Below are 21,538 nucleotides of genomic sequence, written 5' to 3' on the forward strand. Positions count from 1 at the left end.
GCATATACTGTACAGCACATACATACAGCATATACTGTACAGCACATACATACAGCATATACTGTACAGAACATACACACATACATACAGCATATACTGTACAGCACACACATACATAAAGTATATACTGTACAGCACATACACACATACAGCATACATACATCTAACAATACATACATATATAGGAACTTACACATCTTGTAGACCGGCTGCTGTGGGAGGCTGTATCTTCGGGAGGGTAGGTGGCCTACGCGCCCGGAAAGCCACAGAAGTAGTAGGCCGGGCACGCGACCGCGGATGCGGTAAGCCAGCTGCTGAACGGACGCGGATGGGGGGAGGGGGCGCCGCGGATCGGGGTGGAGGGGGCGCCGCGGATCGGGGGGGGTGTGTTTGGCCACGGAAGGAGTGTGACGGGCATGTGACTGCGTGCAGACTGAGACGGCCAGGCAGCCATGGATGAACTAGGCTGGGCAGCCATGGTCGGAGTAGGCCGTCCGTGGACGGAGTAGGATGTCCAGGCAGACGGAGTAGGCCGGCCGCGGACGGAATGGGCTGGCCGAACAGACTGGACCGGGCAGCGGCTGGTGTTCTAGGCCGCGGAAGGTGTGGGCCAGCCGAGTAAAGAGTGGGATTGCCGAGCGGGGGCGGACGGAGTGAGCCAGGTGGGCGGACACAGACAGGGGGACGGCACAGGGGCCCGTATTTCTGCCCCCAGTATGCGTTTGTAAATTTTCTCTTGCTGTTCATCCGGGCCCCTGTGCCGCCCGGGCCCCGTAGCAACCGCTACGGCTGCTACGGCTATTGTTACGCCACTGGATCTTGTGTAAATGAGATAATAATTGCAATGCCTGGCGGTTCGCAAGTCCATACAATGTTTTCAGGGCTTCCAATCTACCTGGGCACATTCTTTGATGTCATCAGGCGGCACCACTGCCACATAATGAGTATGCACGGGCAAAGCACATGGACGCCAGGGGCAAAGGTAGAAGAAACCAGCGTGTGTAAGGTAAGATAGCATTGTATTACTGAGGGGATGCTGCTGGGCAGTGCATTACTGAGGGGACATTTCAGTACTGAGAGAAAGGCCACTGCTGGACATGTTAGTAGTAAGGGGAGGGTGCTGGACATTACATTACTGAGATGAGGCAGCTGCTTGACATGTCATTACTGAAAGGAGGCCTCTGATAGAGATGTCAGTACTGATGAGACGTGGCTGCTGGACATGTTAGTACTAAGGGAAGGCAACTGCAGGACATGTCATTACTGAGGGGAGGCCACTGCTGTGCATGTCAACAGGTCATTACTGAGGGGAGGTCGCTGCTGTGCATGCCAACAGGTTATTACTGATGGGAGGCCACTGCTGTACATGTCAACATGTCATTACTGAGGGGAGGCTGCTGTTGGACACATCATTACGGAGGGGAGGCTGCTGATAGGCATGTCATTACTCAGGGATGGGTGCTGCTGTACATGTCATTACTGAAGGGAGGTCGCAACTGGACAATAATATATATATATAAATATATATATATATATATATATATATATATATAAAAATCAAGTTCACAGCTGCACCACTTTAGGAAGCTTAGTTTGGGTGCTTGCCCTTCTCAGTGGTTTGACTCTCCACATCTTCATGCATAAAAGTCACTTGGGTGAATAAAGTACCCACTCTTTTTTATATTGTGGTGTGCAGCCTATTTTTTTTACGTGGGATTATTGTTAGGGATCTCTGTAATGAAGCCATTTTGGATGATGTTACTATTTCTTTCTTGTTTCTTGCCACTAATATAGTATTGGTATAAAATGTTTAATGCATACAGATGTTTTTCCAATCTTATCCAAAAAAGCTATCATGGTTTTCTTCTCAAATTGATGATTAAGTTTGTCATAGTAACGGATGTGAAATAATTATACATAGAAGTAATGGATGTGGGGGATGGGAAGTGAATATTTTAAAGCTTATTGTATAATGATTGGTTGATAGTTTTGTTTCTAGAAATTTGAATTTCATATATTCAAAGCCTGGTTTCAATTCTGCTTTGTGCTCCAAAAACATCGGAACTGTTTAGCAAATTTGCAGCCTCGTGTCATTTCTAATTTTGCTGTTCCTCTTCAAATTGACTTGTGAAGCAGATCTTATTTATGAAAAACAAAACCACTTGATTCATATGCATAGAAATGACTTGTCCAAAACATTCCACAGTCTTGCGGCACGAAAAGTCATCAATAAGTCAATAGTGTAATGGAAAAAATGTCATAAAGAAAAGGTGTCTTTTGGAGAAATGAATACAAGAGATGTGAGAAAACAATCAATTTTATGAAATGAGTATCTGGTCACTTTAGAGATGTGGGAGCGATACTTGCCTCCATTCTGTGCTTTGTTGCTTAACCCCTTGCAGCTGATGCCCTTTTTCCAGTTTGCCTTTAGGAATTTGCTCCCCTCCTTCCCTTCCTTTTCTTTGCAAAAAATTGTACTTCCTATTGGAAGCATTAAATATACCATGCCGTGTACTGTGTGCTCCAGTTGACACCTCTCCTCTATTATTTGGAACAAACATGTTTTTTTAATCAGGTTGTAATACATTTAAAATAATTAAATACCCACTGTGATGGACCCCCAACTCTTGAGTTCAATCACAGGGTTCACTTACACAAGGGAGCCTACCAATTTACAACATAAAAATGGCCCAACTGTCCAAGTGGCATATTTATGCAAAATCTACCCTCTAGAGCTCTCCGCACCCACACAAAAGCTGCCACCAACCACAATTTACTTATACTAAGAAGGTCATAGGCCCCCTTATTCCCACAAACAACTCATGCTGGTAAATCTCAATGGACATGCAAGTACTAAATATGCTGCTCTATAAGAAATTTGGTAATGTTAAAATACTTTTTAGAAACTTAGATTCTTTAAGGATACATAGCAGATACTTATTAAGTTTTACATTTAAAAAGGTAAAAAGGTTATAAAGCAATATACATATGACTCATACAAACAGTTATAAAGAATAAAATAGGATTAAAAACATGAAATAACCTTACTTTGGAATACTTGGAATTATAGGGCTTGGAAACTCAGCAAAGACGATTCGGGAAGCCTCCTCGTGAAGATGGGTTTCCCAAGACTGACCAAGAGTAGATGTTGGCATGCTCTTTTGAAATCTGTACCTAATCCTGCCCCCTTTGTGATGTGAGAGGGGTGTGGTTACACCTGTACCAAGGTGGGAGCTTGGAGACATATTCCAAATATTATGTCAGGGGTCTCCTAAGAAGAAGATATACCCAGCACATTTCCAAGGATGGACTTACAAATCAAGCCATATCAAACACCACTATGAAGTATTTAGCCAATTGCCTAATCTCTATTATTTCTAACCCCCAAATCCTTGGTGCTCAACAAACCAAAGGTATCTAAGGACCCTGATTTAAGTTTTAATGACAAGGAATTGAAATCTGTGAATTAAGACTGGCTTTGAAGTATGAAGTATAATTTTGACAAAATCTTAAGCAGCCATTTTAAATCACACATGGGGAGCTGCCAAAGCATCTACATTGATCAACATTTCCTATTCATGGGCAGGGGAAGCACAGGGGGAGTAGAATAAGCATTTGACTTATGGGGTAAGTGTTAATTTATCTTATAAAAAGACTCCCAGACAGGAATACATTCCATCCTTTGTATACATAATTTTAAAAGTAATATATGAGAGGGTGTGGACCACAATCTTAAAAAAAGAAAAAATGTAGTGCAATATTATCACATCCACTTCATACACTTAACAACACCATGACTAACTATCATGTGCCATTAAGGTGTTAAAGGTCTATGTCAGTTTTAAAAAAAATAATGTCTTTAGGTTAGATTATCAATTTGAGATGAGGCCACTGATCACTGGCCAATTCAGTTGCAGTATCACATCCAAAATTAGACCCCTTTCCAGTAAGCTATTCACCTTGTCGAAATAGGCAAAGGGAAGTGTCTAAACACGCAAAATGTAACATCCATGTCAGGGTTATCTTCTGTCTATAGAGTACAGCTGAGGATGTCCTGATTTCATCTTTGTTCTCTACTCTGTCATTCTTAGTGTGAAATTTGGTTTATATCTGATGGTTGTGTTGGATAAATTTTACCACACCGATCACTCTGCAGCTCTGCTCCGGTTCACTAACAGTTAACCTTACGTGGTGGACAGAACCAGGATTTTGACACTACATAAAGGTTCCTGGGAACTTATCCTCAGTGCTGTTATAGTTAACACTTGACAAAGTTTGTGTTTATTCTATCTGCTTATGTCTTTTATTTCTTCTCACCCCTTGGATTGTTTTCCTGGTTATCCCTTTTGACTATCAATTTAGTACTTTATTGTACTCTAGGTTTTGACTTGGCTCTGGCAACTTTTCTTATTTGTTTGTTTGTCTTGTTCTTTTCCATTGTTATCACTTAAAGTTAAGCAGGGACTGTCACCCCGGTACTGCCCCCTGACTATGTTGGTTTCGAGTAAGTAAGTAGGGACCATCTGGTTGATTAATTTTTAGGGCTCACAGCCTGTTTTGTTTTTTCTGTTCCTAGTGTGCCCCATTACATATGAATTTAAATAACAGAAAGCTGTCATAAAAAATAGAATCCTAAATGAGTCCTAAAAGCACCTAAGAGTTCATTGTGGAATTTGGCAAGTTCGGATTATCATTGTAAGTTCCATATTTAACATTGATTTTTAGAATGGATTTTGTTTACAGGGTCAGCTCCGGGGATCCTGAAGGCCATAAATTTATAAAATGATTTGTCACACAGGACAGCACTTGCTTACAGCTTCAGATTTTCCAATAGATCATGACAGGCAATGAACAATAGCTCTGCTGCAATGATTATGCACATCAAGCCTATAGGCTTCTGTCCAAAATTGGATTTTATTATTCCCCTCCCATCGCTGTGGGTCTTATCTAAAAAGAAAAAACTTGGCTTCTGAGCAAGTCTGTGCGCTCTTCATCTGGTCAGACCTATAAGACTATATTTTATCTGTTATAACATTTTTGTTTTTATTGTATTAACCTTGAAAACTTTAATGTTAAATGTGTAATGAAAGTTTGGCAAAACCGAGCCTGATTCTCCAGTTGACTTAGTCTATCTATGAATTACACAGTTAACGATATTAACAGTGGAAGTATTCATGGTGTGAATCCATGGTGGATTTCAGGAGGAGATTGTGGCTAAATCATTAATGCTTTAGGACAGGGATGATGGTAGTGTCATATGTGGACTATGGTTGCAAATGGATTTTTGGCAGCATCCTTGGTGATCTAGGGAAGTTAAAAAGGTAAAGTCTTGAAATAATCAATTGCAACAAATATTAATAACAGTGTCCCTTGTAGTCTAGGGTAGTGAAGAGATTGCAACCTTGGTGGCCCAGGGCATTAGTGTCTGAATCCTTAGCATTGAAGGAGTTCTTGGTAACATTCCTAGAAACAAGAGATAGTAGCATGGTTAATGACTACAATGATGGCAACCTAGTGACTACCATACTTGATAGTAGTTTTCTTCCTCATACTTCTGATGTTGTCCTTGTGACCACAACTATGCACTGGTCACATCGATCTTTCACTGTGTACTCATCTAATTTGAAGGGGATCCAAGTGTTTTTGTCTTATTTTACACTTTAACCCCTACACTGGGGTCTGGACTGTAATGGGGCATGCACACAAGGCCACTACCGGATGGAGTAGTCACAATGTAGGCAACAGCAGACTCAGGCGGAACTTGAAATTGAAGTAAAAGGTTGAGGCATAGTCAGTAAACAATCCAAGGTCAGGGCAGGCAGAGTATATGTAGTAGTTAAAATCCAGGATATAGGTTAGGTTAGACAGAGTAGATTCAGGATTCTGAAAATTGGATGAGGTACGAAGATAAACAACACCATTAGCATTCCAGGAACTTAACAAGTCAACCTTTTTAATTAGGTAGTTTCTGCCTAAACTATTCCACATAGACAGGAAAATAGCTGGAATCAGACCTCAGGTAATAGATTTTCTTTAAAAGGAACCTGACAGTTAAACTAACCCACGTTCACTTAACAAATCTTTAAAACTGCTATTATACAGCAATACCACTATCCCTATATTGTTCCTCCCCATGCCTGTAAAGTTCTTCAGTCTGTTCCTAAAGTTGACTGAGTTCCTCCAGCTCAGCAGTGCCACCAGCTTCCTGATTGACGACTGGAGTGATTTCCTTCAGCCCTCACCAACCCTCATTCCCCCTCCCTCCATAATGAGAAAGACATTGGCTCTGTGTCACTAACTAAAGAGAAATCTGCTCCCTCATTTCTCTCTCAGGAATTATCTTAAGTAAGACACATCCAGCCATCATCTTTTTGATTCCTGAGGGGGGGGGGGGTGAAGTAGCTGAGTCAGAGCTAAAGAGAAAGCACTACCCTGAACTAGAAGAACATGAATATACTGGACTCAAGGGAAGATGATGATCGGTCTCACATTTGCAAAGATGGTGAGTCAGCTTAAGAAACGGTCTGTTGAACTATTCAGACATGGGAAGAAACAATATAGGGATAGTTGTACTAATGTATAATTGTGATTTTCAAAGATATATTTAATTAGTGTGTGTAATTTTATTTAACAGATTGGGGCACATTTACTAAGGGTCCCGCTGCCGTTTTTTCGTAGGTTTTTGCAAATTTTTCAGTTATGCGCTGAATTCCCCCGGGTTTTTGGCGCACGCGATCGGATTGTATGCGACACAAATTGTGGGGCATGGACGTCGGACAACCCTACTGATTCGGACAAACCATGGAATTTAAAAACCAAACTGTATCGCAAGATCAGGACTTACATACACCGAAAAGAAGAAGGTGAACTCCGGCGGACTGCATCGGGGAAGTGACACATGCAGGAAATTGGACCCACGATCTTAGTGAATCGCGGCAGCTCCGAATCCTCGTCGGACATTCTGGATCGGTGGCGTCAACGGGACAGGTAATTAAATGTGCCCCCATTCTGTTTAAGAGCCAACATGTTACACAAGCCAGGAGTGGAGCACAGAAGCCATGAGCAGTGCGGTAAGCATAGATGTGATGCGATGTCCAGGGGACGCTAGCACCACTATTAAAAGAATACAGAGTAAATATGCACTGTTCTCCATAAAACAGTTCAGTAAGTATCATAAGGAAAGACTTTTTAAAAAAATTTTGCACATATTGGGGTATATTCTATTATTTCATACATGATTATTTCTATGTTTTATCTTTCTCAAAAATTTTATTTTTATGGATTCTTTTGGCTTTGCTTTTATATCACATATGAGGTGCCTATAAAATCATCCAATTCTGCTTGTTTACAAAATGATTTTGTGGGTGTAAATATATGCATACATTTGTATCATAACCAGAATAATCTTTCAATGGCCCATACTAGAAAAATCTTGTATCAGCATTAGTAAATTGGCAAAATAATACAAAACCCATTTTAGCCCTCAAAAGTTTTCTTTCTAGTTTGATAAGTGCTTCTAATTCGTATGGTCATAAAATAAGCACTATGTCATCTCTTATAATATCAAGGGGCCCTGTATAAGTATACAGTAAGTGGTATTCAAAGTCATATAACTTTAACCCATATAGGAAAAATGGAATCATTCCGTACTTAAAAAAAAATACAGAAGTTTTCCTTAAATGTATCTGAGCTATAATCATTCAATAAAATGTTTGGTTCTCATCCACAATGCAGAAGTTGAGAGCAGCAGGATAATTAGCAACAAAAACCCCCAAAAAACACCCGTTTGATGATTTTTATGCAATGAAAAATGATCATGTAGTCTTAGACAGTTGACACCAGGCCTAAAGGGAATTTAGGTATACAGTACATCACTAGAACATATTATTGGTGAGAGTTATGATTAGAGATGAGCGAGGCAATTCGGAAAAAGTGGAATTCAATTAAAATTTCGGGAAAATTTCTATTTTTAACTTATGTAAATGGTATGGCATTTTGCCGAAAGAAAGTGTTACCTAAAATGGCAAGACATTCAGATAGCCAATCACTAGCTACCACCCCTTGGTGATGTGACTGGCTTTCAAGCCATGGATACCATGTAATAGGACAGTGGAGGGATAGGAAGCTAAAACTGATAGAGGAAGAACAGGGGGACAGTACAGGGTGTGATCGATCATTTTGGGGGTCAAGATAGGCTCTCCATTCTTGCTGCTGCCAATGACTTTGGTCTATACACCTGATTGTCTTCTGCTGGTGGACAGTTAGAACGTGCGACACCTGCCTTAATTATTTGCACATCACATTTTCTATTTTGCGGTCACTTTTCTCTTAATGTAGTGTCTAATCCACCACTGTATCATCCTGTATTCTATTGTTCGTTCCCGAATATGGTTTGGGGTCACTGCGACCACACCCACTACTTAGTACATGCTCGCTTAGGCTTGTTCTAAACTATACAAGTAGCCTGAGTACCTCCCTATAATAGTACCATGTAGGAGGTCACATGTGAGAGAACCTTCTATGAAAAACAGAGCATTCGTATCTCAGTGTATTACCGAGGATTGGTGATCTGACATTATTTTTTTTTTTCTTTTAAAAGTTTCTCTTTATATATATGTGTATCCATTCAGGTGGTATATTCACTGGCAACAATTGGAAAAAGACCATTCTCATACAAGATAATTGGAAAAGTGGCATTTAAATGGCAGCATGGGGTTGGTTCTGAAAGTGTTTGATACACATCGTTCTCTTTTTGGTCTATTTTTGTACATTAGTTGGATTAAATGCAGGATTTTTACAGCAAACTATCTATTTTCAATTACAGTATATATGCTGAATACTGTCATGTACAATTTGAACAGAAGGGATAACACAGACATGTGGAAACTGGCTGATCTGGCACCTTGAGAATTTTTACCATTGGGAAAAAACACCTACAATTTATTTTTGTTTAGATACAAATTTCAACAATTTCTTAAAGGAAATGTACCACTGAAAATAACAAAAAAGGCTAGAAATACTCAACTCTGCTTCTCTTCATCTTGATCTTGATCTTCATCTAGAATTAGCAGCACAGAGCACAAGGACAAGATGTCCGGTTTTCTGGGCTGCTAATTATGCACACCCCCGCACCTCCCTTTTCCAACATGCGAGAGAGAGGTGACGTCATGTGAGCGGTGTGAATTCACATGACGTCACCTCTCAGCTTAGGAGAGGGAGGTGTGGGGGCGTGCATAATTAGCAGCCCTGAGCGGCGAACATCTTGTTTCTGCTCTCTGTGCTATTAATTATTAATTTTCCTTTCCTTTAACACCCTTTAACCCCTTGGCTCTTTTTTTGTTTATGTGTTCCCATGTTTTGTTTCTATATAGTCTTTATTTTTCCATCTACAGAGCTATGTGAGGGTTTGTTTTCTGCGTAGCATTTCGTAGTGACGGTATTTAACATATATTTTTCCCATTTTTCAGACCCCTTAGGGTATGGCAGTATATGGGGATTTTCACATCATATTTTACAATGTGCAAATCGCACTTTGTAATAGATGGGATAAGACCCGAGGCTGTCATAGTAACTAATCCCCACCCCCGATGACTTCACAGGAGGTGGTTGTCCAATGCAATATGGAGGCAGAGGCATTTACATAGTGAACAACAGCGACCACAGGTGTTACCGGTGGGTGTTTGCTGCAATATGCCCGTGAGCCCTCTCCTTCCTCCCACTCCCGGCGCTCACAGTACTATTACAGCGCATTTCGGGAAGGGGTTAAGAAAATTACAACTACAATATTTGTTGAATGGTTAACCATGATGTGTTGTCTAGTCAAGTGTAGTGTAGATGCAGAAAAATTACAGCTAATTCATGGTTCCCATTGTTTTATATTTTGCATGATTACAGTATCGTGTAGCATAGTACATACACCGTGTCTCACTACAACTGTGCCAAGTAGTTGCGACACAAATTATAGAGCAGGTCCGATTCCTGCCCCGATTTTCAACTCTATGTCCGCCCGACTGAAACGGCCACAAACGGGATCACTATCATGGTGATGTGTATGTAGTCTTACTCGGTTTTAACTTACAGCTCCTCTTATAATAAGCCTTAATTGCCAGTGCCCAGGGACAGATGTAAAATGTACACAGAAAAATTCAAATTGCAGTTTTCTTTGTATTTGGACCGCAGATTTTGGGGCAGGCATGCTTATGTTTAGTATATGTGATTTGGTCATATTTTCTCAAAAGAGAATGTATTTTTACAAATGGAAATAAAAAAAGCCCAGCAAGCCAAACTAAGATTTGGGGCCTACTCTATGTACTCGGAGTCAATGTACCAAAAAAAAATAAATTTGTTTCTGATTTGATTTTTGCTAACTTTTCAGACTATGACAATGCAAAATGTGGCATTACAAAATCACTCGCTTTAAAATGATATTTGGAAATTGCATTATTTGTATGCCAGTAATGCCACGCTTTTATCTAGTTTTCCTTCAGGGTCTGAATTTAATTTAAGAAAATGTAGCATCTCAGTCAAGTCACAGTTAAAATCCCTCATGCAGTCAAAAAAACATTCCCCATCTCCGTTAACGGACAGCCGGCTAAACATCTACCGCCAATGTTGTGATTACATTTATAGTTCTGCCTCCTGCACAGAGACATGATAACTCAATTGTATCCAAAAATTGGAAATTGAATTCATTCATGGAAAGCGACCTATAAATGATTAAATCAGTTTACCCTTTGTTCTACTGCATGACCCTGAATTGTAGTCATGTCCCTTGTTTTATCTAGTTGCAAGTTTTTGATTAATTATGGCTCCATTTTGTCCTGAAGCTGATCAGAGAAAAGGGGTTGTCCTAAGTTTTATTGTTATCACCTATCCAAGGGAATGCCATTCCTTCTAATTTCAGGAGTGGAAGGTCAAGAATGCCTCATTCTACTCCATTAAATCAGCTCTTGGCTTAGCTGTTTTAGGTAGTTCCATAGACATTGATCGATCCTCAACCTGCCTCTCCACCAATAAGAGGGAATGAGACCGGGTTCTTTTGAACAGGATGTTATCCTTTATCCGATGAAAAAAACATCTGATAACTCCTTTAAGTTGGCAGAGCTAAATATCTGACATATGTGACATCTATTCCTGTTGACTCCTCATACCCATGCACATTTGTAGTGTCCAGAGTTAAGAAATGAGAAATAATTCCCTATTGGTAAAAACTATAGAACATTCTAGACCACAGGACCAGGGACCACACATGGAGAAATCCCTGGGAAAGTAACACCTTTGATCTTTATTTCCAGCCATTCCACTATTGCCCCAAGTGACCACTGGAGCAGAGGTTTGGTCCATACAACCACTACCATGACATGAGAAACTTTTCCCTTACCACTCCATGGCTCCCAGAAGGCTCTGCCCTGAAACCTGGTCTCCAATAGTCCTTGGCTACCACATACTCAGCTCGATCAATGGAAATCTACCACTTTCACCAAGAGTTGTAATCTGTTGGCAGTCTGCTTTATAGGAATGCAGAATTGTGATTTCAACAAACCTTAATTATTTCTGTCCATTATGCCATTTCCAAGATTTTCTCAGTTTAATCCATATGAAAATGAGGCGGTGGATGCACCTAGGTACTCAGCAGGCAGATCACTGCGTGTGCTACTCAAACACTTTTATCTTCCTCTAGTGCTGTCCCATACTATTCACATGTGTCTTCTTCTTATCTGACAAATAGTGTAGTGGTCAAAATAGTAATAGAAGCCATCCATGTAGGGAGGGCGCGTGGATGCCTAGTGTGCAGATTTAAATGGGAATTGTAAATTTGGTAGACTCCCTTTAAAGGGGTTTTCCAACTAAACAAATTAGGCCGTATTCAGAGGATATGAACTGATCAGTGGGGGGGTCGCAGTGAAGGGACCCCCACAGATCACGAGAACGGGTGCTTCACCGTGTGGGTAACATTAGCCTCATGGTGCAGCCATACAACACACCAGCCAATGACACACATCGTACTCTGTGTGCGTCGACAAAGGTCCAGTGAGCTGAAATTACCTGTATACATAGAAATAAACTACACTACACAAATTGATCCAAGTTGTGCACAGTCTTTAATGTATAAATGCTCAAGGACAATGCCACAATACTTAAAATATGCTAGCACGTGTATCTCCATTACTAAAGGCTTTGTCGTATGACACATCATTATATCACTGATGCGTAACATGACACACATAACCTTTGATGGACCCATTCTGCATACAGGAGTTCTGTATTATGGAGTATTATTCTAGGGGAGGCACTTTGGCTCCATGTGGGGCAACTAGAACCTTTCTGCTCTAAGAGACTTATGATAAATCTCTCCCTATGTCTATGGGTTTTTTAAAACTCTGTTAAATACATTTGGTACAAAACAGCGATTTTTAGTTTTTAATGGCCCAATTCATAATTAGTTGACTTTCGGCGACACAATATCAAATCTTTAATCCTGATTTACTGATGACTAGCAGCCATGCTCCGCGTGTCCTGAGATCATCATGGCTTTGTCAATGCAGGGCATCCATCTTCCCACTGTTATTTCAGCAACAATTTCATTACTTCGGGCTAAACCATTTAGCGGCCTGCTGCCCTCACACAGATGTTCTATAGAAAAAAAGCAGATTTATGGACGAAAAGCAGATTTACGCAATCGGTTATCCACATCTTCGCCATGTAAGTAGCTGCATGTAAAGTAGTGCTATCACCAGATAGTTCTCACCTATATGTGATAATGAGTCATGGATCGGAAAGATGCTGGTTCTTTGTGTGTTCCCACTTGTCTCAGCAGGAAGCAGACGCTTGTTTTGCTTATGAGACAATACTTCCTTTCTGTCTTGTGTTAGGCAAAACAAATCACGAGATAGATTTTCTGATTGAACCGCCGAATGAACGTTTTATGCTGGTGTGCAGCAGTTTTATAAAATATACGCAGCTTTCAATGCAAGACAGTTTACAAAATAGTCACGGCTATGTTAGGAAAAAATGCCAAATAAGATTTGTACAAACAGTGACAAAAACATATTCAAAATGGTTGCGTCTTACAAAGCTTTGGTCTAACAAGTCAAGCAAATATTTAAAGAGCAGCTGCCATAAGTATTTAGGTCTACATGCCACCAACTTGTTCTCATGATGACATTGATATTCTTCTTTATTCTAGGAGATTCTGCATTTTGCCAACAAAGATCTTTTAACTCTGTTTAGATAACCTGTAAGACGAAGAGTCACAGATCAGTTCTGTCTCGCTTGAATGTTGTCCCACAAGATTGGTAAGTCCTCATAAGGTACCTTCAAGGACTTAGAAGTTGACTTCTGATGATGTATCAATTATTAATTTATATAGAGCAGAATGTATTCAATGCTTTTGCTCATTCAATAAGGGTTTCACATACAGAAGATTAGGACAAGGACTACATTGAACTGGTACAAGTGGAAGGAGGATTCTGCCCATGAGGGCTCACAATCTATATCTAATACCAGTGGTGTGTTCTATAGAGAATTGGAAACATGAGTTTTCTAGTTTTCCTTGAAGGTTTGGGTGCAGATTTACTTACCCGGTCCAGTCGCGATCCTGCAGTGCGTTGTCCGATGAGGAGTCGGGTCTGCTGCGATTCACTAAGCTCGTGCGCCCGATTTCCTGCATCCGTCGCTTCTGCGCCGAGGTCCGCCGGAGTTCACCTGCTTGTTCCTGGTATAGGTGAGTGCGTGTCTTGCGACACAATTCTTTTTTCAAATTCTGTGGTTTGACCGAATTCGTTGGGTTGTCTGATGGCCACGCACCCAGATTTCTATTGCATGCATGCCGGCGCCGATGCGCCACAATCCGATAGCGTGTGCCAAAAACCCGGGGCTATTAGACACACATTGGAAATATTTCTGACGGTACACCCCCCCAGTATGAACCAGATGAAGTGCTCAGTCTGAGCGCAAAAAGTAGTTATTCTTAAAAATACCTTCATTTTTTATGTTTTTTACTATTATATGTTTTAAGCTAATAAATCGTGTTTTAAAACATCCTGGAAGCCATCCAACGCTGTTGGAATTTGCATTTCCCCCAGTAATGAAATGCCCAGCAGCCTCCCCCAGTGATGTAATGCACCAGGCAGCCTCCCCCATTAATGTAATGCTCCAGGCAGCTTCCACCATTAATGTAATGCCCTGAGGTAGCCTCCCCTATTTATGTAATGCCCCATGCAGCCCCCCCCCCAGTAATGTTATGCCTGAGGCAGCCTCCCCCAGTAATGTAATGCCCTTCAGCCTTCCCCAGTATTGTAATGCCCAGCATCCTCCCCCATAATGTAATACCCAACAGCCTCCCCCAGTATTGTAATGCCCAGTAGCTTCCCCCATAATGTAATGCCCAGCAGCCTCCTCCAGTAATGTAATGCCCCGCAGCCTTCCCCAGTATTCTAATGCCTAGCAGCCTCCCCCAGTATTGTAATGCCCAGTAACCTCCACCATAATGTAATGCCCAGCAGCCTCCCCCAGTATTGTAATGCCCAGTAACCTCCCCCATAATGTAATGCCCAGCAGCCTCCTCCTGTAATGTAATGCCCTGGAGCCTTCCCCAGTATTCTAATGCCCAGCATCCTCCCCCATAATGTCATGCCCAGGCAGCCTCCCTCAGTAATGAAATGGCCATCAGCCTCTTCCATTAAAAAAAGCCCCATGCAGCCACCCCCAGGTAATGAAATGGCACATGCACCTCCTAGTAAAGAAATGCCCCATGCTGCCCCCTTAATAAAATGCCCTGCAGCAGACCCTCATTATATAAAAAAAATTAACTTTTATACTCACCTTCACTGGTAACAGAGAAGGCAGAGACACGTCCAATGCGGCGTCTTCCCCGTTCTGTGATGAGTGAAGAGGAAAAGGAAGAGGAGCCGCATTGAGCATCAGAAGGTGAGTATGTAAGTTAATTTTTTATAGTGTATAATCCAAGTTAGATATTTTCAGCACACTTTTTGTACTGAAAAAATGGCTTGTAAATGAGTATATATGGTAAAACCTGCCTATTCTACTAAGATGGTGCAGGAATTGGTGATAGTCATGATTTTTTCTACAACAGAAAGATGTGCCCTTATCTCATAGATAGGAAGAAAATGAGTAGTATGACAGAATGGGTAGTATTTGATTGGAGTTTCTCAGGCCCAGCAGTTAAAATTATTCTTGAGATGAGCCAATCAAGACTGAGAAAGAGGATCCTCTGTTGGACCTGTCCAGAACTGAGAATGGGGGTGAAGCTGTATTTTTTATTCAGGACAATTGCTTTTATTGTAGAAAATTGCCATTGTGCCATAAATCTGCAAACCACACCAACATCTGTACATAATGGAGAAAACATATCAACAAGAGTCTTGAAGATCTATTGTTAACAATTAATCACCCTGAGCATCTCTCCATTACTCGCTGGTTTTCTTCTCCAACTGTATTAATACTCAAAACCAATTTAAAACTAATTACATGTTGGAGAAAAAAATTGCTGAGCAAAACCGCACAGCAACCCAGCCATCAATGTGCAGATTAAAACCGTTCCATCTGTTATTAAAGCAGGAAATCATTACAACATGCACCATACTTAGAGCCTCAGATTGGATGATCTGTTACAAACCAGAAGGTGGACAAGTCTAGTGGGCGTCATAAATTACATGAACTTATCTCAATTTAGTCAATAGGTGATCAAGGTTATTCTAAAATGTGGATCAACCTTAATTTGCCGAATCCTGGATGTTTTAATTCCAAAAGGAGACTCATTCTAAAACAGGAAAACATATATGCCAATAAAACTAAATTATAATCAGTCGAAAGGAGCAATAGCCCTGGGGTTTACACAGTCAAACCCCAAATGCTGCTACATATGTAGCAACTTGACTCTTAACTCCTTACTACCGCACCGGTTTTGTAGTGGCCAAGCTGTTATCACTGCCTTCTACAAGTTATTACTTTTTTATTTCTCTGTCACTATAACTGTTTGGAGTCTTATTTTTTGCAGGACAGGTAGTAGTTTGGGTGTTTTTTTCTTACTTTTTTTCAGACTATTTTTAATAAAATGTTGTGTTCTTTTTTGTACTGTATGTCTAGCATGTGATCACATGATTGCTTTGTATACTTATGTAGTGCAGTGTATTAGGCCCCTTCCACACTAGCGAGTGTGATGCGATGAACTCGCATCACACTCGCAACGCAAGCTGCCGGGAACGCACGGCCCGAACGCTGCACCGCGGGAGTGAACTCAGCATGTCAGTTCACTCCCGCGGTGCAGCGTTCGGGCCGTGCGTTCCCGGCAGCTTGCGTTGCGAGTGTGATGCGAGTTCATCGCATCACACTCGCTAGTGTGGAAAGGGCCTTATACTAACAGTCTCCAAAACTATGCCTCTGCCATGGCCTAATAGAAACCCATGCAGCTTTTGGGTTCTAAGGAGTTAAATCAATCTTCTTTTGATACGCCACTGTACAAAACCGAGGCATCAGAAGAAGTACCCTCAATGACTGCCATAAAAACCAAATATGGTTGTTAAGTGGTTAAACAAATTTAACATAGTTTTCCAGTTTCTTCCCTATATATATTTTGATAAACCTCCATACAAATTAGGTTCTTGGTGCAACATTAGTGTTTTCTTCGTCTATGGGTGCACCCATTAAATTATTTTTAGCTGTTGTGTGCCACTCAGCACTGCCACAAAGATACATATAATGCATAGAGTCAAAGGGAACCAGTCAGAACCTGACATAATAAACCAATACCATGATATTGTCAAGAAGCTTAAGGCTACATTCCCACTGATGTTCGGGGGACATATATATGGCCGACATATGTACGGCCGATATACGTCCCCCATAGACAGCAATGGGCGCATGGCGCTCTACGGGAGTGGTACGGTGCAGCACACATGCGGCACCGTACCACTCCGTACCCCGGAAAAAAATAGGACATGTCCTATCTCTGTCTGTAGTACGGCGCCGTGCGCCATTACTTCCTATGGAGAGGGGCGGGGGTGAGCTGCGCTCACCTCCTCCTCCTCTCCCCTTGCACTGCCGTTGCCTGCTACGGTACGGGCGGGCAACGGCAGTGTGAATGTAGCCTTACACCTACCAGATCATGTCTCTTTCATGGTCTAGATGTAAATTGGTTATATACAGTCATGAAGGCGGAAAGTTTGGAATAAGGGCTCATTCAGATGGGCATGTTCGCACAAAAAGCATGCCATGTTGTCTCCTCATTTATTTTTTCACATTTGTATGGCATACCTTTTTTTATGTCTTCAAAAAAAACAGATGGTTTTGTAATGTATTTATTGCCCTGACCAGAGGGTATGACCAGACCATAACTACTCAAGCTGGAGGCCATGATAGAAGTTCATGTGACCGGACCATTGGCGGCCTGTACTGAATAACTGTGCTCCAGACACATGACATACTGGGGCACGTTTACTTAACTGTTCCGTTGTGGCCGCCGATCCGGGATGTCCGCCGAGGATTCGGAGCTGCCGCGATTCACTTACAGCGTGCGCACGATTTCTTGAATGTGTTGCTTCCTCGCTCAGGTCCGCCAGAATTCACCATCTTCTTCCCAGTGTATGTGAGTGCTGATCTTGCAAAACAATTTGAATTTTAAATTCCACGGTTTGTCTGAATCAGTTGGGTTGTCCGAAGGCCATGCCCCCCGATTTGTGTTGCATGAAAGCTGGCGCCGATGCACCAAACTCTGATCGCGTGCGCCAAAAACCCCTGTGCAATTCAGGGCAAATCGGAAATATTCGGTAAACCCGCCGGAAATGCGTGCGATGGACCCTTAGTAAATGTGCCCCAATGAGCTGCAGCAGTAAAGAAGAAACATTCGGGCACCAGCTGACTGAGAGAAGAAAGACGCCATTACAGAAACTTCTCCCCATTGTAATATATTTTATCATATTGACCACACTTGATACAAACATACATATATTATATATACACACACAACACATTTCTCACAAATATTCAACATACATTCACACTCAATAATCTCCCCAGCAACCAAATACTGCATTCAGACAAGATATAATACAGACCCCAGACCAGAAAATTTTAAAAGTTCCCAGAAAAGGCATTAAGAAATAAAAAAACCCAGAGCACACAATTAATACTCAATAATGTAGATCCCCATGGGAAGACAATAATAATGTAGATCCCCGAAGCAGACATTAATAAAAATAGAGACTCCAGATTAGACTACTAATATTGCTGGAGACCTCAGAGAAATGACTTATATTACTGGAGACCCTAGAGAAGACGACTAACAATGCTGGAGACCAGGGTCGGCTCCAGGGTTCAGTAGGCGACTTTAAAAAAATTGGATGCCTAAAACAGTTTCCTGTACCCTAAAATATTTCCTAGGTTATCATACCAAACACCCCCCTTATGATTATTTTATATACAGCCCCTCACGGGTATTTATAAAAAAAAGCCCCCTCACATGGTTTCCTTATGTACTGCTGGTGCTGGCCCTACTGGAGACCCCAGAGCAGGTGACTTATAATGCTGGAGACCACAGAGCAGGTGATTAATAATGCTAGAGACCCTCCTGGCTCCTCTTTGGTACCCTCAAGCAATGAGTACATTTGACAATCCTTTACCATTGCAATGGTTCTGCCCCTAGTAGTTGGAGCCCCCAAAACTTTTCTGTTATAAACACATGGTAAATAAAGTTAATAATTCACTTAATAATTTCTTTATTTATGTAGCGCACACAGATTACTAAGCGAGGCACAAATCAGTCCCTGTTGGCTCACAATCTAATCGACCTATAAGTATGTGTTGGAGTGTGGGAGGAAACCAGAGGCCCCAGAGGAAACCCACGCAAACAAAGAGATAACATACAAACTGTTGATATTGACCTGGATGGGACTGGAACCCAGGACCCCGATGCTGCAAGGCTGTAGTGCTAACCACTAAGCCACCATGCTGCCCACTTTAACAGGAATGCTGCCATTTTCTCTTTACTATTTTGGATGGACTTCTGTCTCAGTTCTAGACATTACAAAGTAGTTTCAGCTCACTTTCCCATTGAGTTTATTGCCAGGTGTGAAGGGAAATGGCACGGGCAACCTCGCTGCTCAGGCATAAAGTATTCCATGGAAAAAGGTAATGGTCCAGCCTTAGAATCCAATTCTCACATCTTTATTCAACAGTACACCATTAGACAATTAAAGTGTCTACGCGTTTCTGGCGGAATGTCTGCCCTTAATCATGACAAACATATAACTAAATTACTAGTGCTACAAGTTTTAAAAGCCCCGCTGATCCGAATAGCTTCGCCCAATAGCCTTGCATCATTTCCTGTGGGTCGTTGAATATTCATTAGATGGGGAGTGGACTGTGCAATCTTCGGTGAGTAAACATTATCTTGCACATTGTGCGCATTATGCGTACTTAGCGTTTTCGTTTCTCATATGTGCAATCTGTAGTAAGATACATTTATAAGGTGTTAGCTTCAGATGGCAGCGTCCTGCTTTGGGGTAACAGGTGCCTCTGGTGTGAAAGGGATGATATCCACAATATCGTATGGCACAAAGGATATGCCCATCCGAAGAACACTAAAAACAATCAGGAAAAATATAGAAGGTTTTAAAAACAAGGTAACAATAACTAAATGTCATATAAGGATGTAATATAAGCAAAAAGTGTCACATTTGTAAACAATTCTAGACATGTACCCAAATTCAGCATTAAATGCTGCTTATTTCTATTTTTGTACATACACTCTCCGGCCACTTTATTAGGTACACCATGCTAGTAACGGGTTGGACCCCCTTTTGCCTTCAGAACTGCCTCAATTCTTCGTGGCATAGATTCAACAAGGTGCTGGAAGCATTCCTCAGAGATTTTGGTCCATATTGACATGATGGCATCACACAGTTGCCGCAGATTTGTCGGCTGCACATCCATGATGCGAATCTCCCATTCCACCACATCGCAAAGATGCTCTATTGGATTGAGATCTGGTGACTGTGGAGGCCATTTGAGTACAGTGACCTCATTGTCATGTTCAAGAAACCAGTCTGAGATGATTCCAGCTTTATGACATGGCACATTATCCTGCTGAAAGTAGCCATCAGATGTTGGGTACATTGTGGTCATAAAGGGATGGACATGGTCAGCAACAATACTCAGGTAGGCTGTGGCGTTGCAATGATGCTCAATTGGTACCAAGGGGCCCAAAGAGTGCCAAGAAAATATTCCCCACACCATGACACCACCACCACCAGCCTGAACCGTTGATACAAGGCAGGATGGATCCATGCTTTCATGTTGTTGACGCCAAATTCTAACCCTACCATCCGAATGTCGCAGCAGAAATCGAGACTCATCAGACCAGGCAACGTTTTTCCAATCTTCTACTGTCCAATTTCTATTAGCTTGTGCAAATTGTAGCCTCAGTTTCCTGTTCTTAGCTGAAAGGAGTGGCACCCGGTGTGGTCTTCTGCTGCTGTAGCCCATCTGCCTCAAAGTTCGACGTACTGTGCGTTCAGAGATGCTCTTCTGCCTACCTTGGTTGTAATGGGTGGTGATTTGCGTCACTGTTGCCTTTCTATCAGCTCGAACCAGTCTGCCCATTCTCCTCTGACCTCTGGCATCAACAAGGCATTTCCGCCCACAGAACTGCCGCTCACTGGATGTTTTTTCTTTTTTGGACCATTCTCTGTAAACCCTAGAGATGGTTGTGCGTGAAATCCCAGTAGATCAGCAGTTTCTGAAATACTCAGACCAGCCCTTCTGGCACCAACAACCATGCCACGTTCAAAGGCACTCAAATCACCTTTCTTCCCCATACTGATGCTCGGTTTGAACTGCAGGAGATTGTCTTGACCATGTCTACATGCCTAAATGCGCTGAGTTGACGCCATGTGATTGGCTGATTAGAAATGAAGTGTTAACGAGCAGTTGGACAGGTGTACCTAATAAAGTGGCCGGTGAGTGTATATATACAAAAATAACTGACATATGCTCTAAATACACACACACTCACTGATGTTTAAAAACAGAAACAATACAGGGTATTGTACTGATATGTGGGTGCAGAGGACCCATAAGCCTCCTGTACTGATATCATACCTCCCAACTTTTGTTGAGGCAAAAGAGAGATAAAAGATGTGACTTTGCGAAAATGTAATTCCCCAATTCCCTGCCTTTTGTCCTGCCCTTTACTCCCCCCTCCCCACAGTATAATTATTCCCCTCTACCCCTTCATTTTGTTCCCCCTCATGTCCCACTCATATTTCCCCCCTCATCTCCCCCTTATTAGTGGCCCTTTTCATCTCCCCCTACTATTGTAGCTCCCTCATATTGTGTCCTACCTGCTTCCTCTTTTTGCCGCTTAATAAATAATATATTACCTCCTCACCCCTGCTCTCCTCCCTTACTGCCATGTGTCACAATGAAGCCAGGAGTCGGGATGATGTTGCCCAGGTTTAGTCCCATCGCCAGTTTTGTGTCGGACTTTGTACTTTCTTTTATGTACAAACTGCTTGCACAG

Source organism: Engystomops pustulosus, chromosome 8, assembly GCF_040894005.1.
Source record: "Engystomops pustulosus chromosome 8, aEngPut4.maternal, whole genome shotgun sequence".
Lineage (NCBI taxonomy): Eukaryota > Metazoa > Chordata > Amphibia > Anura > Leptodactylidae > Engystomops > Engystomops pustulosus.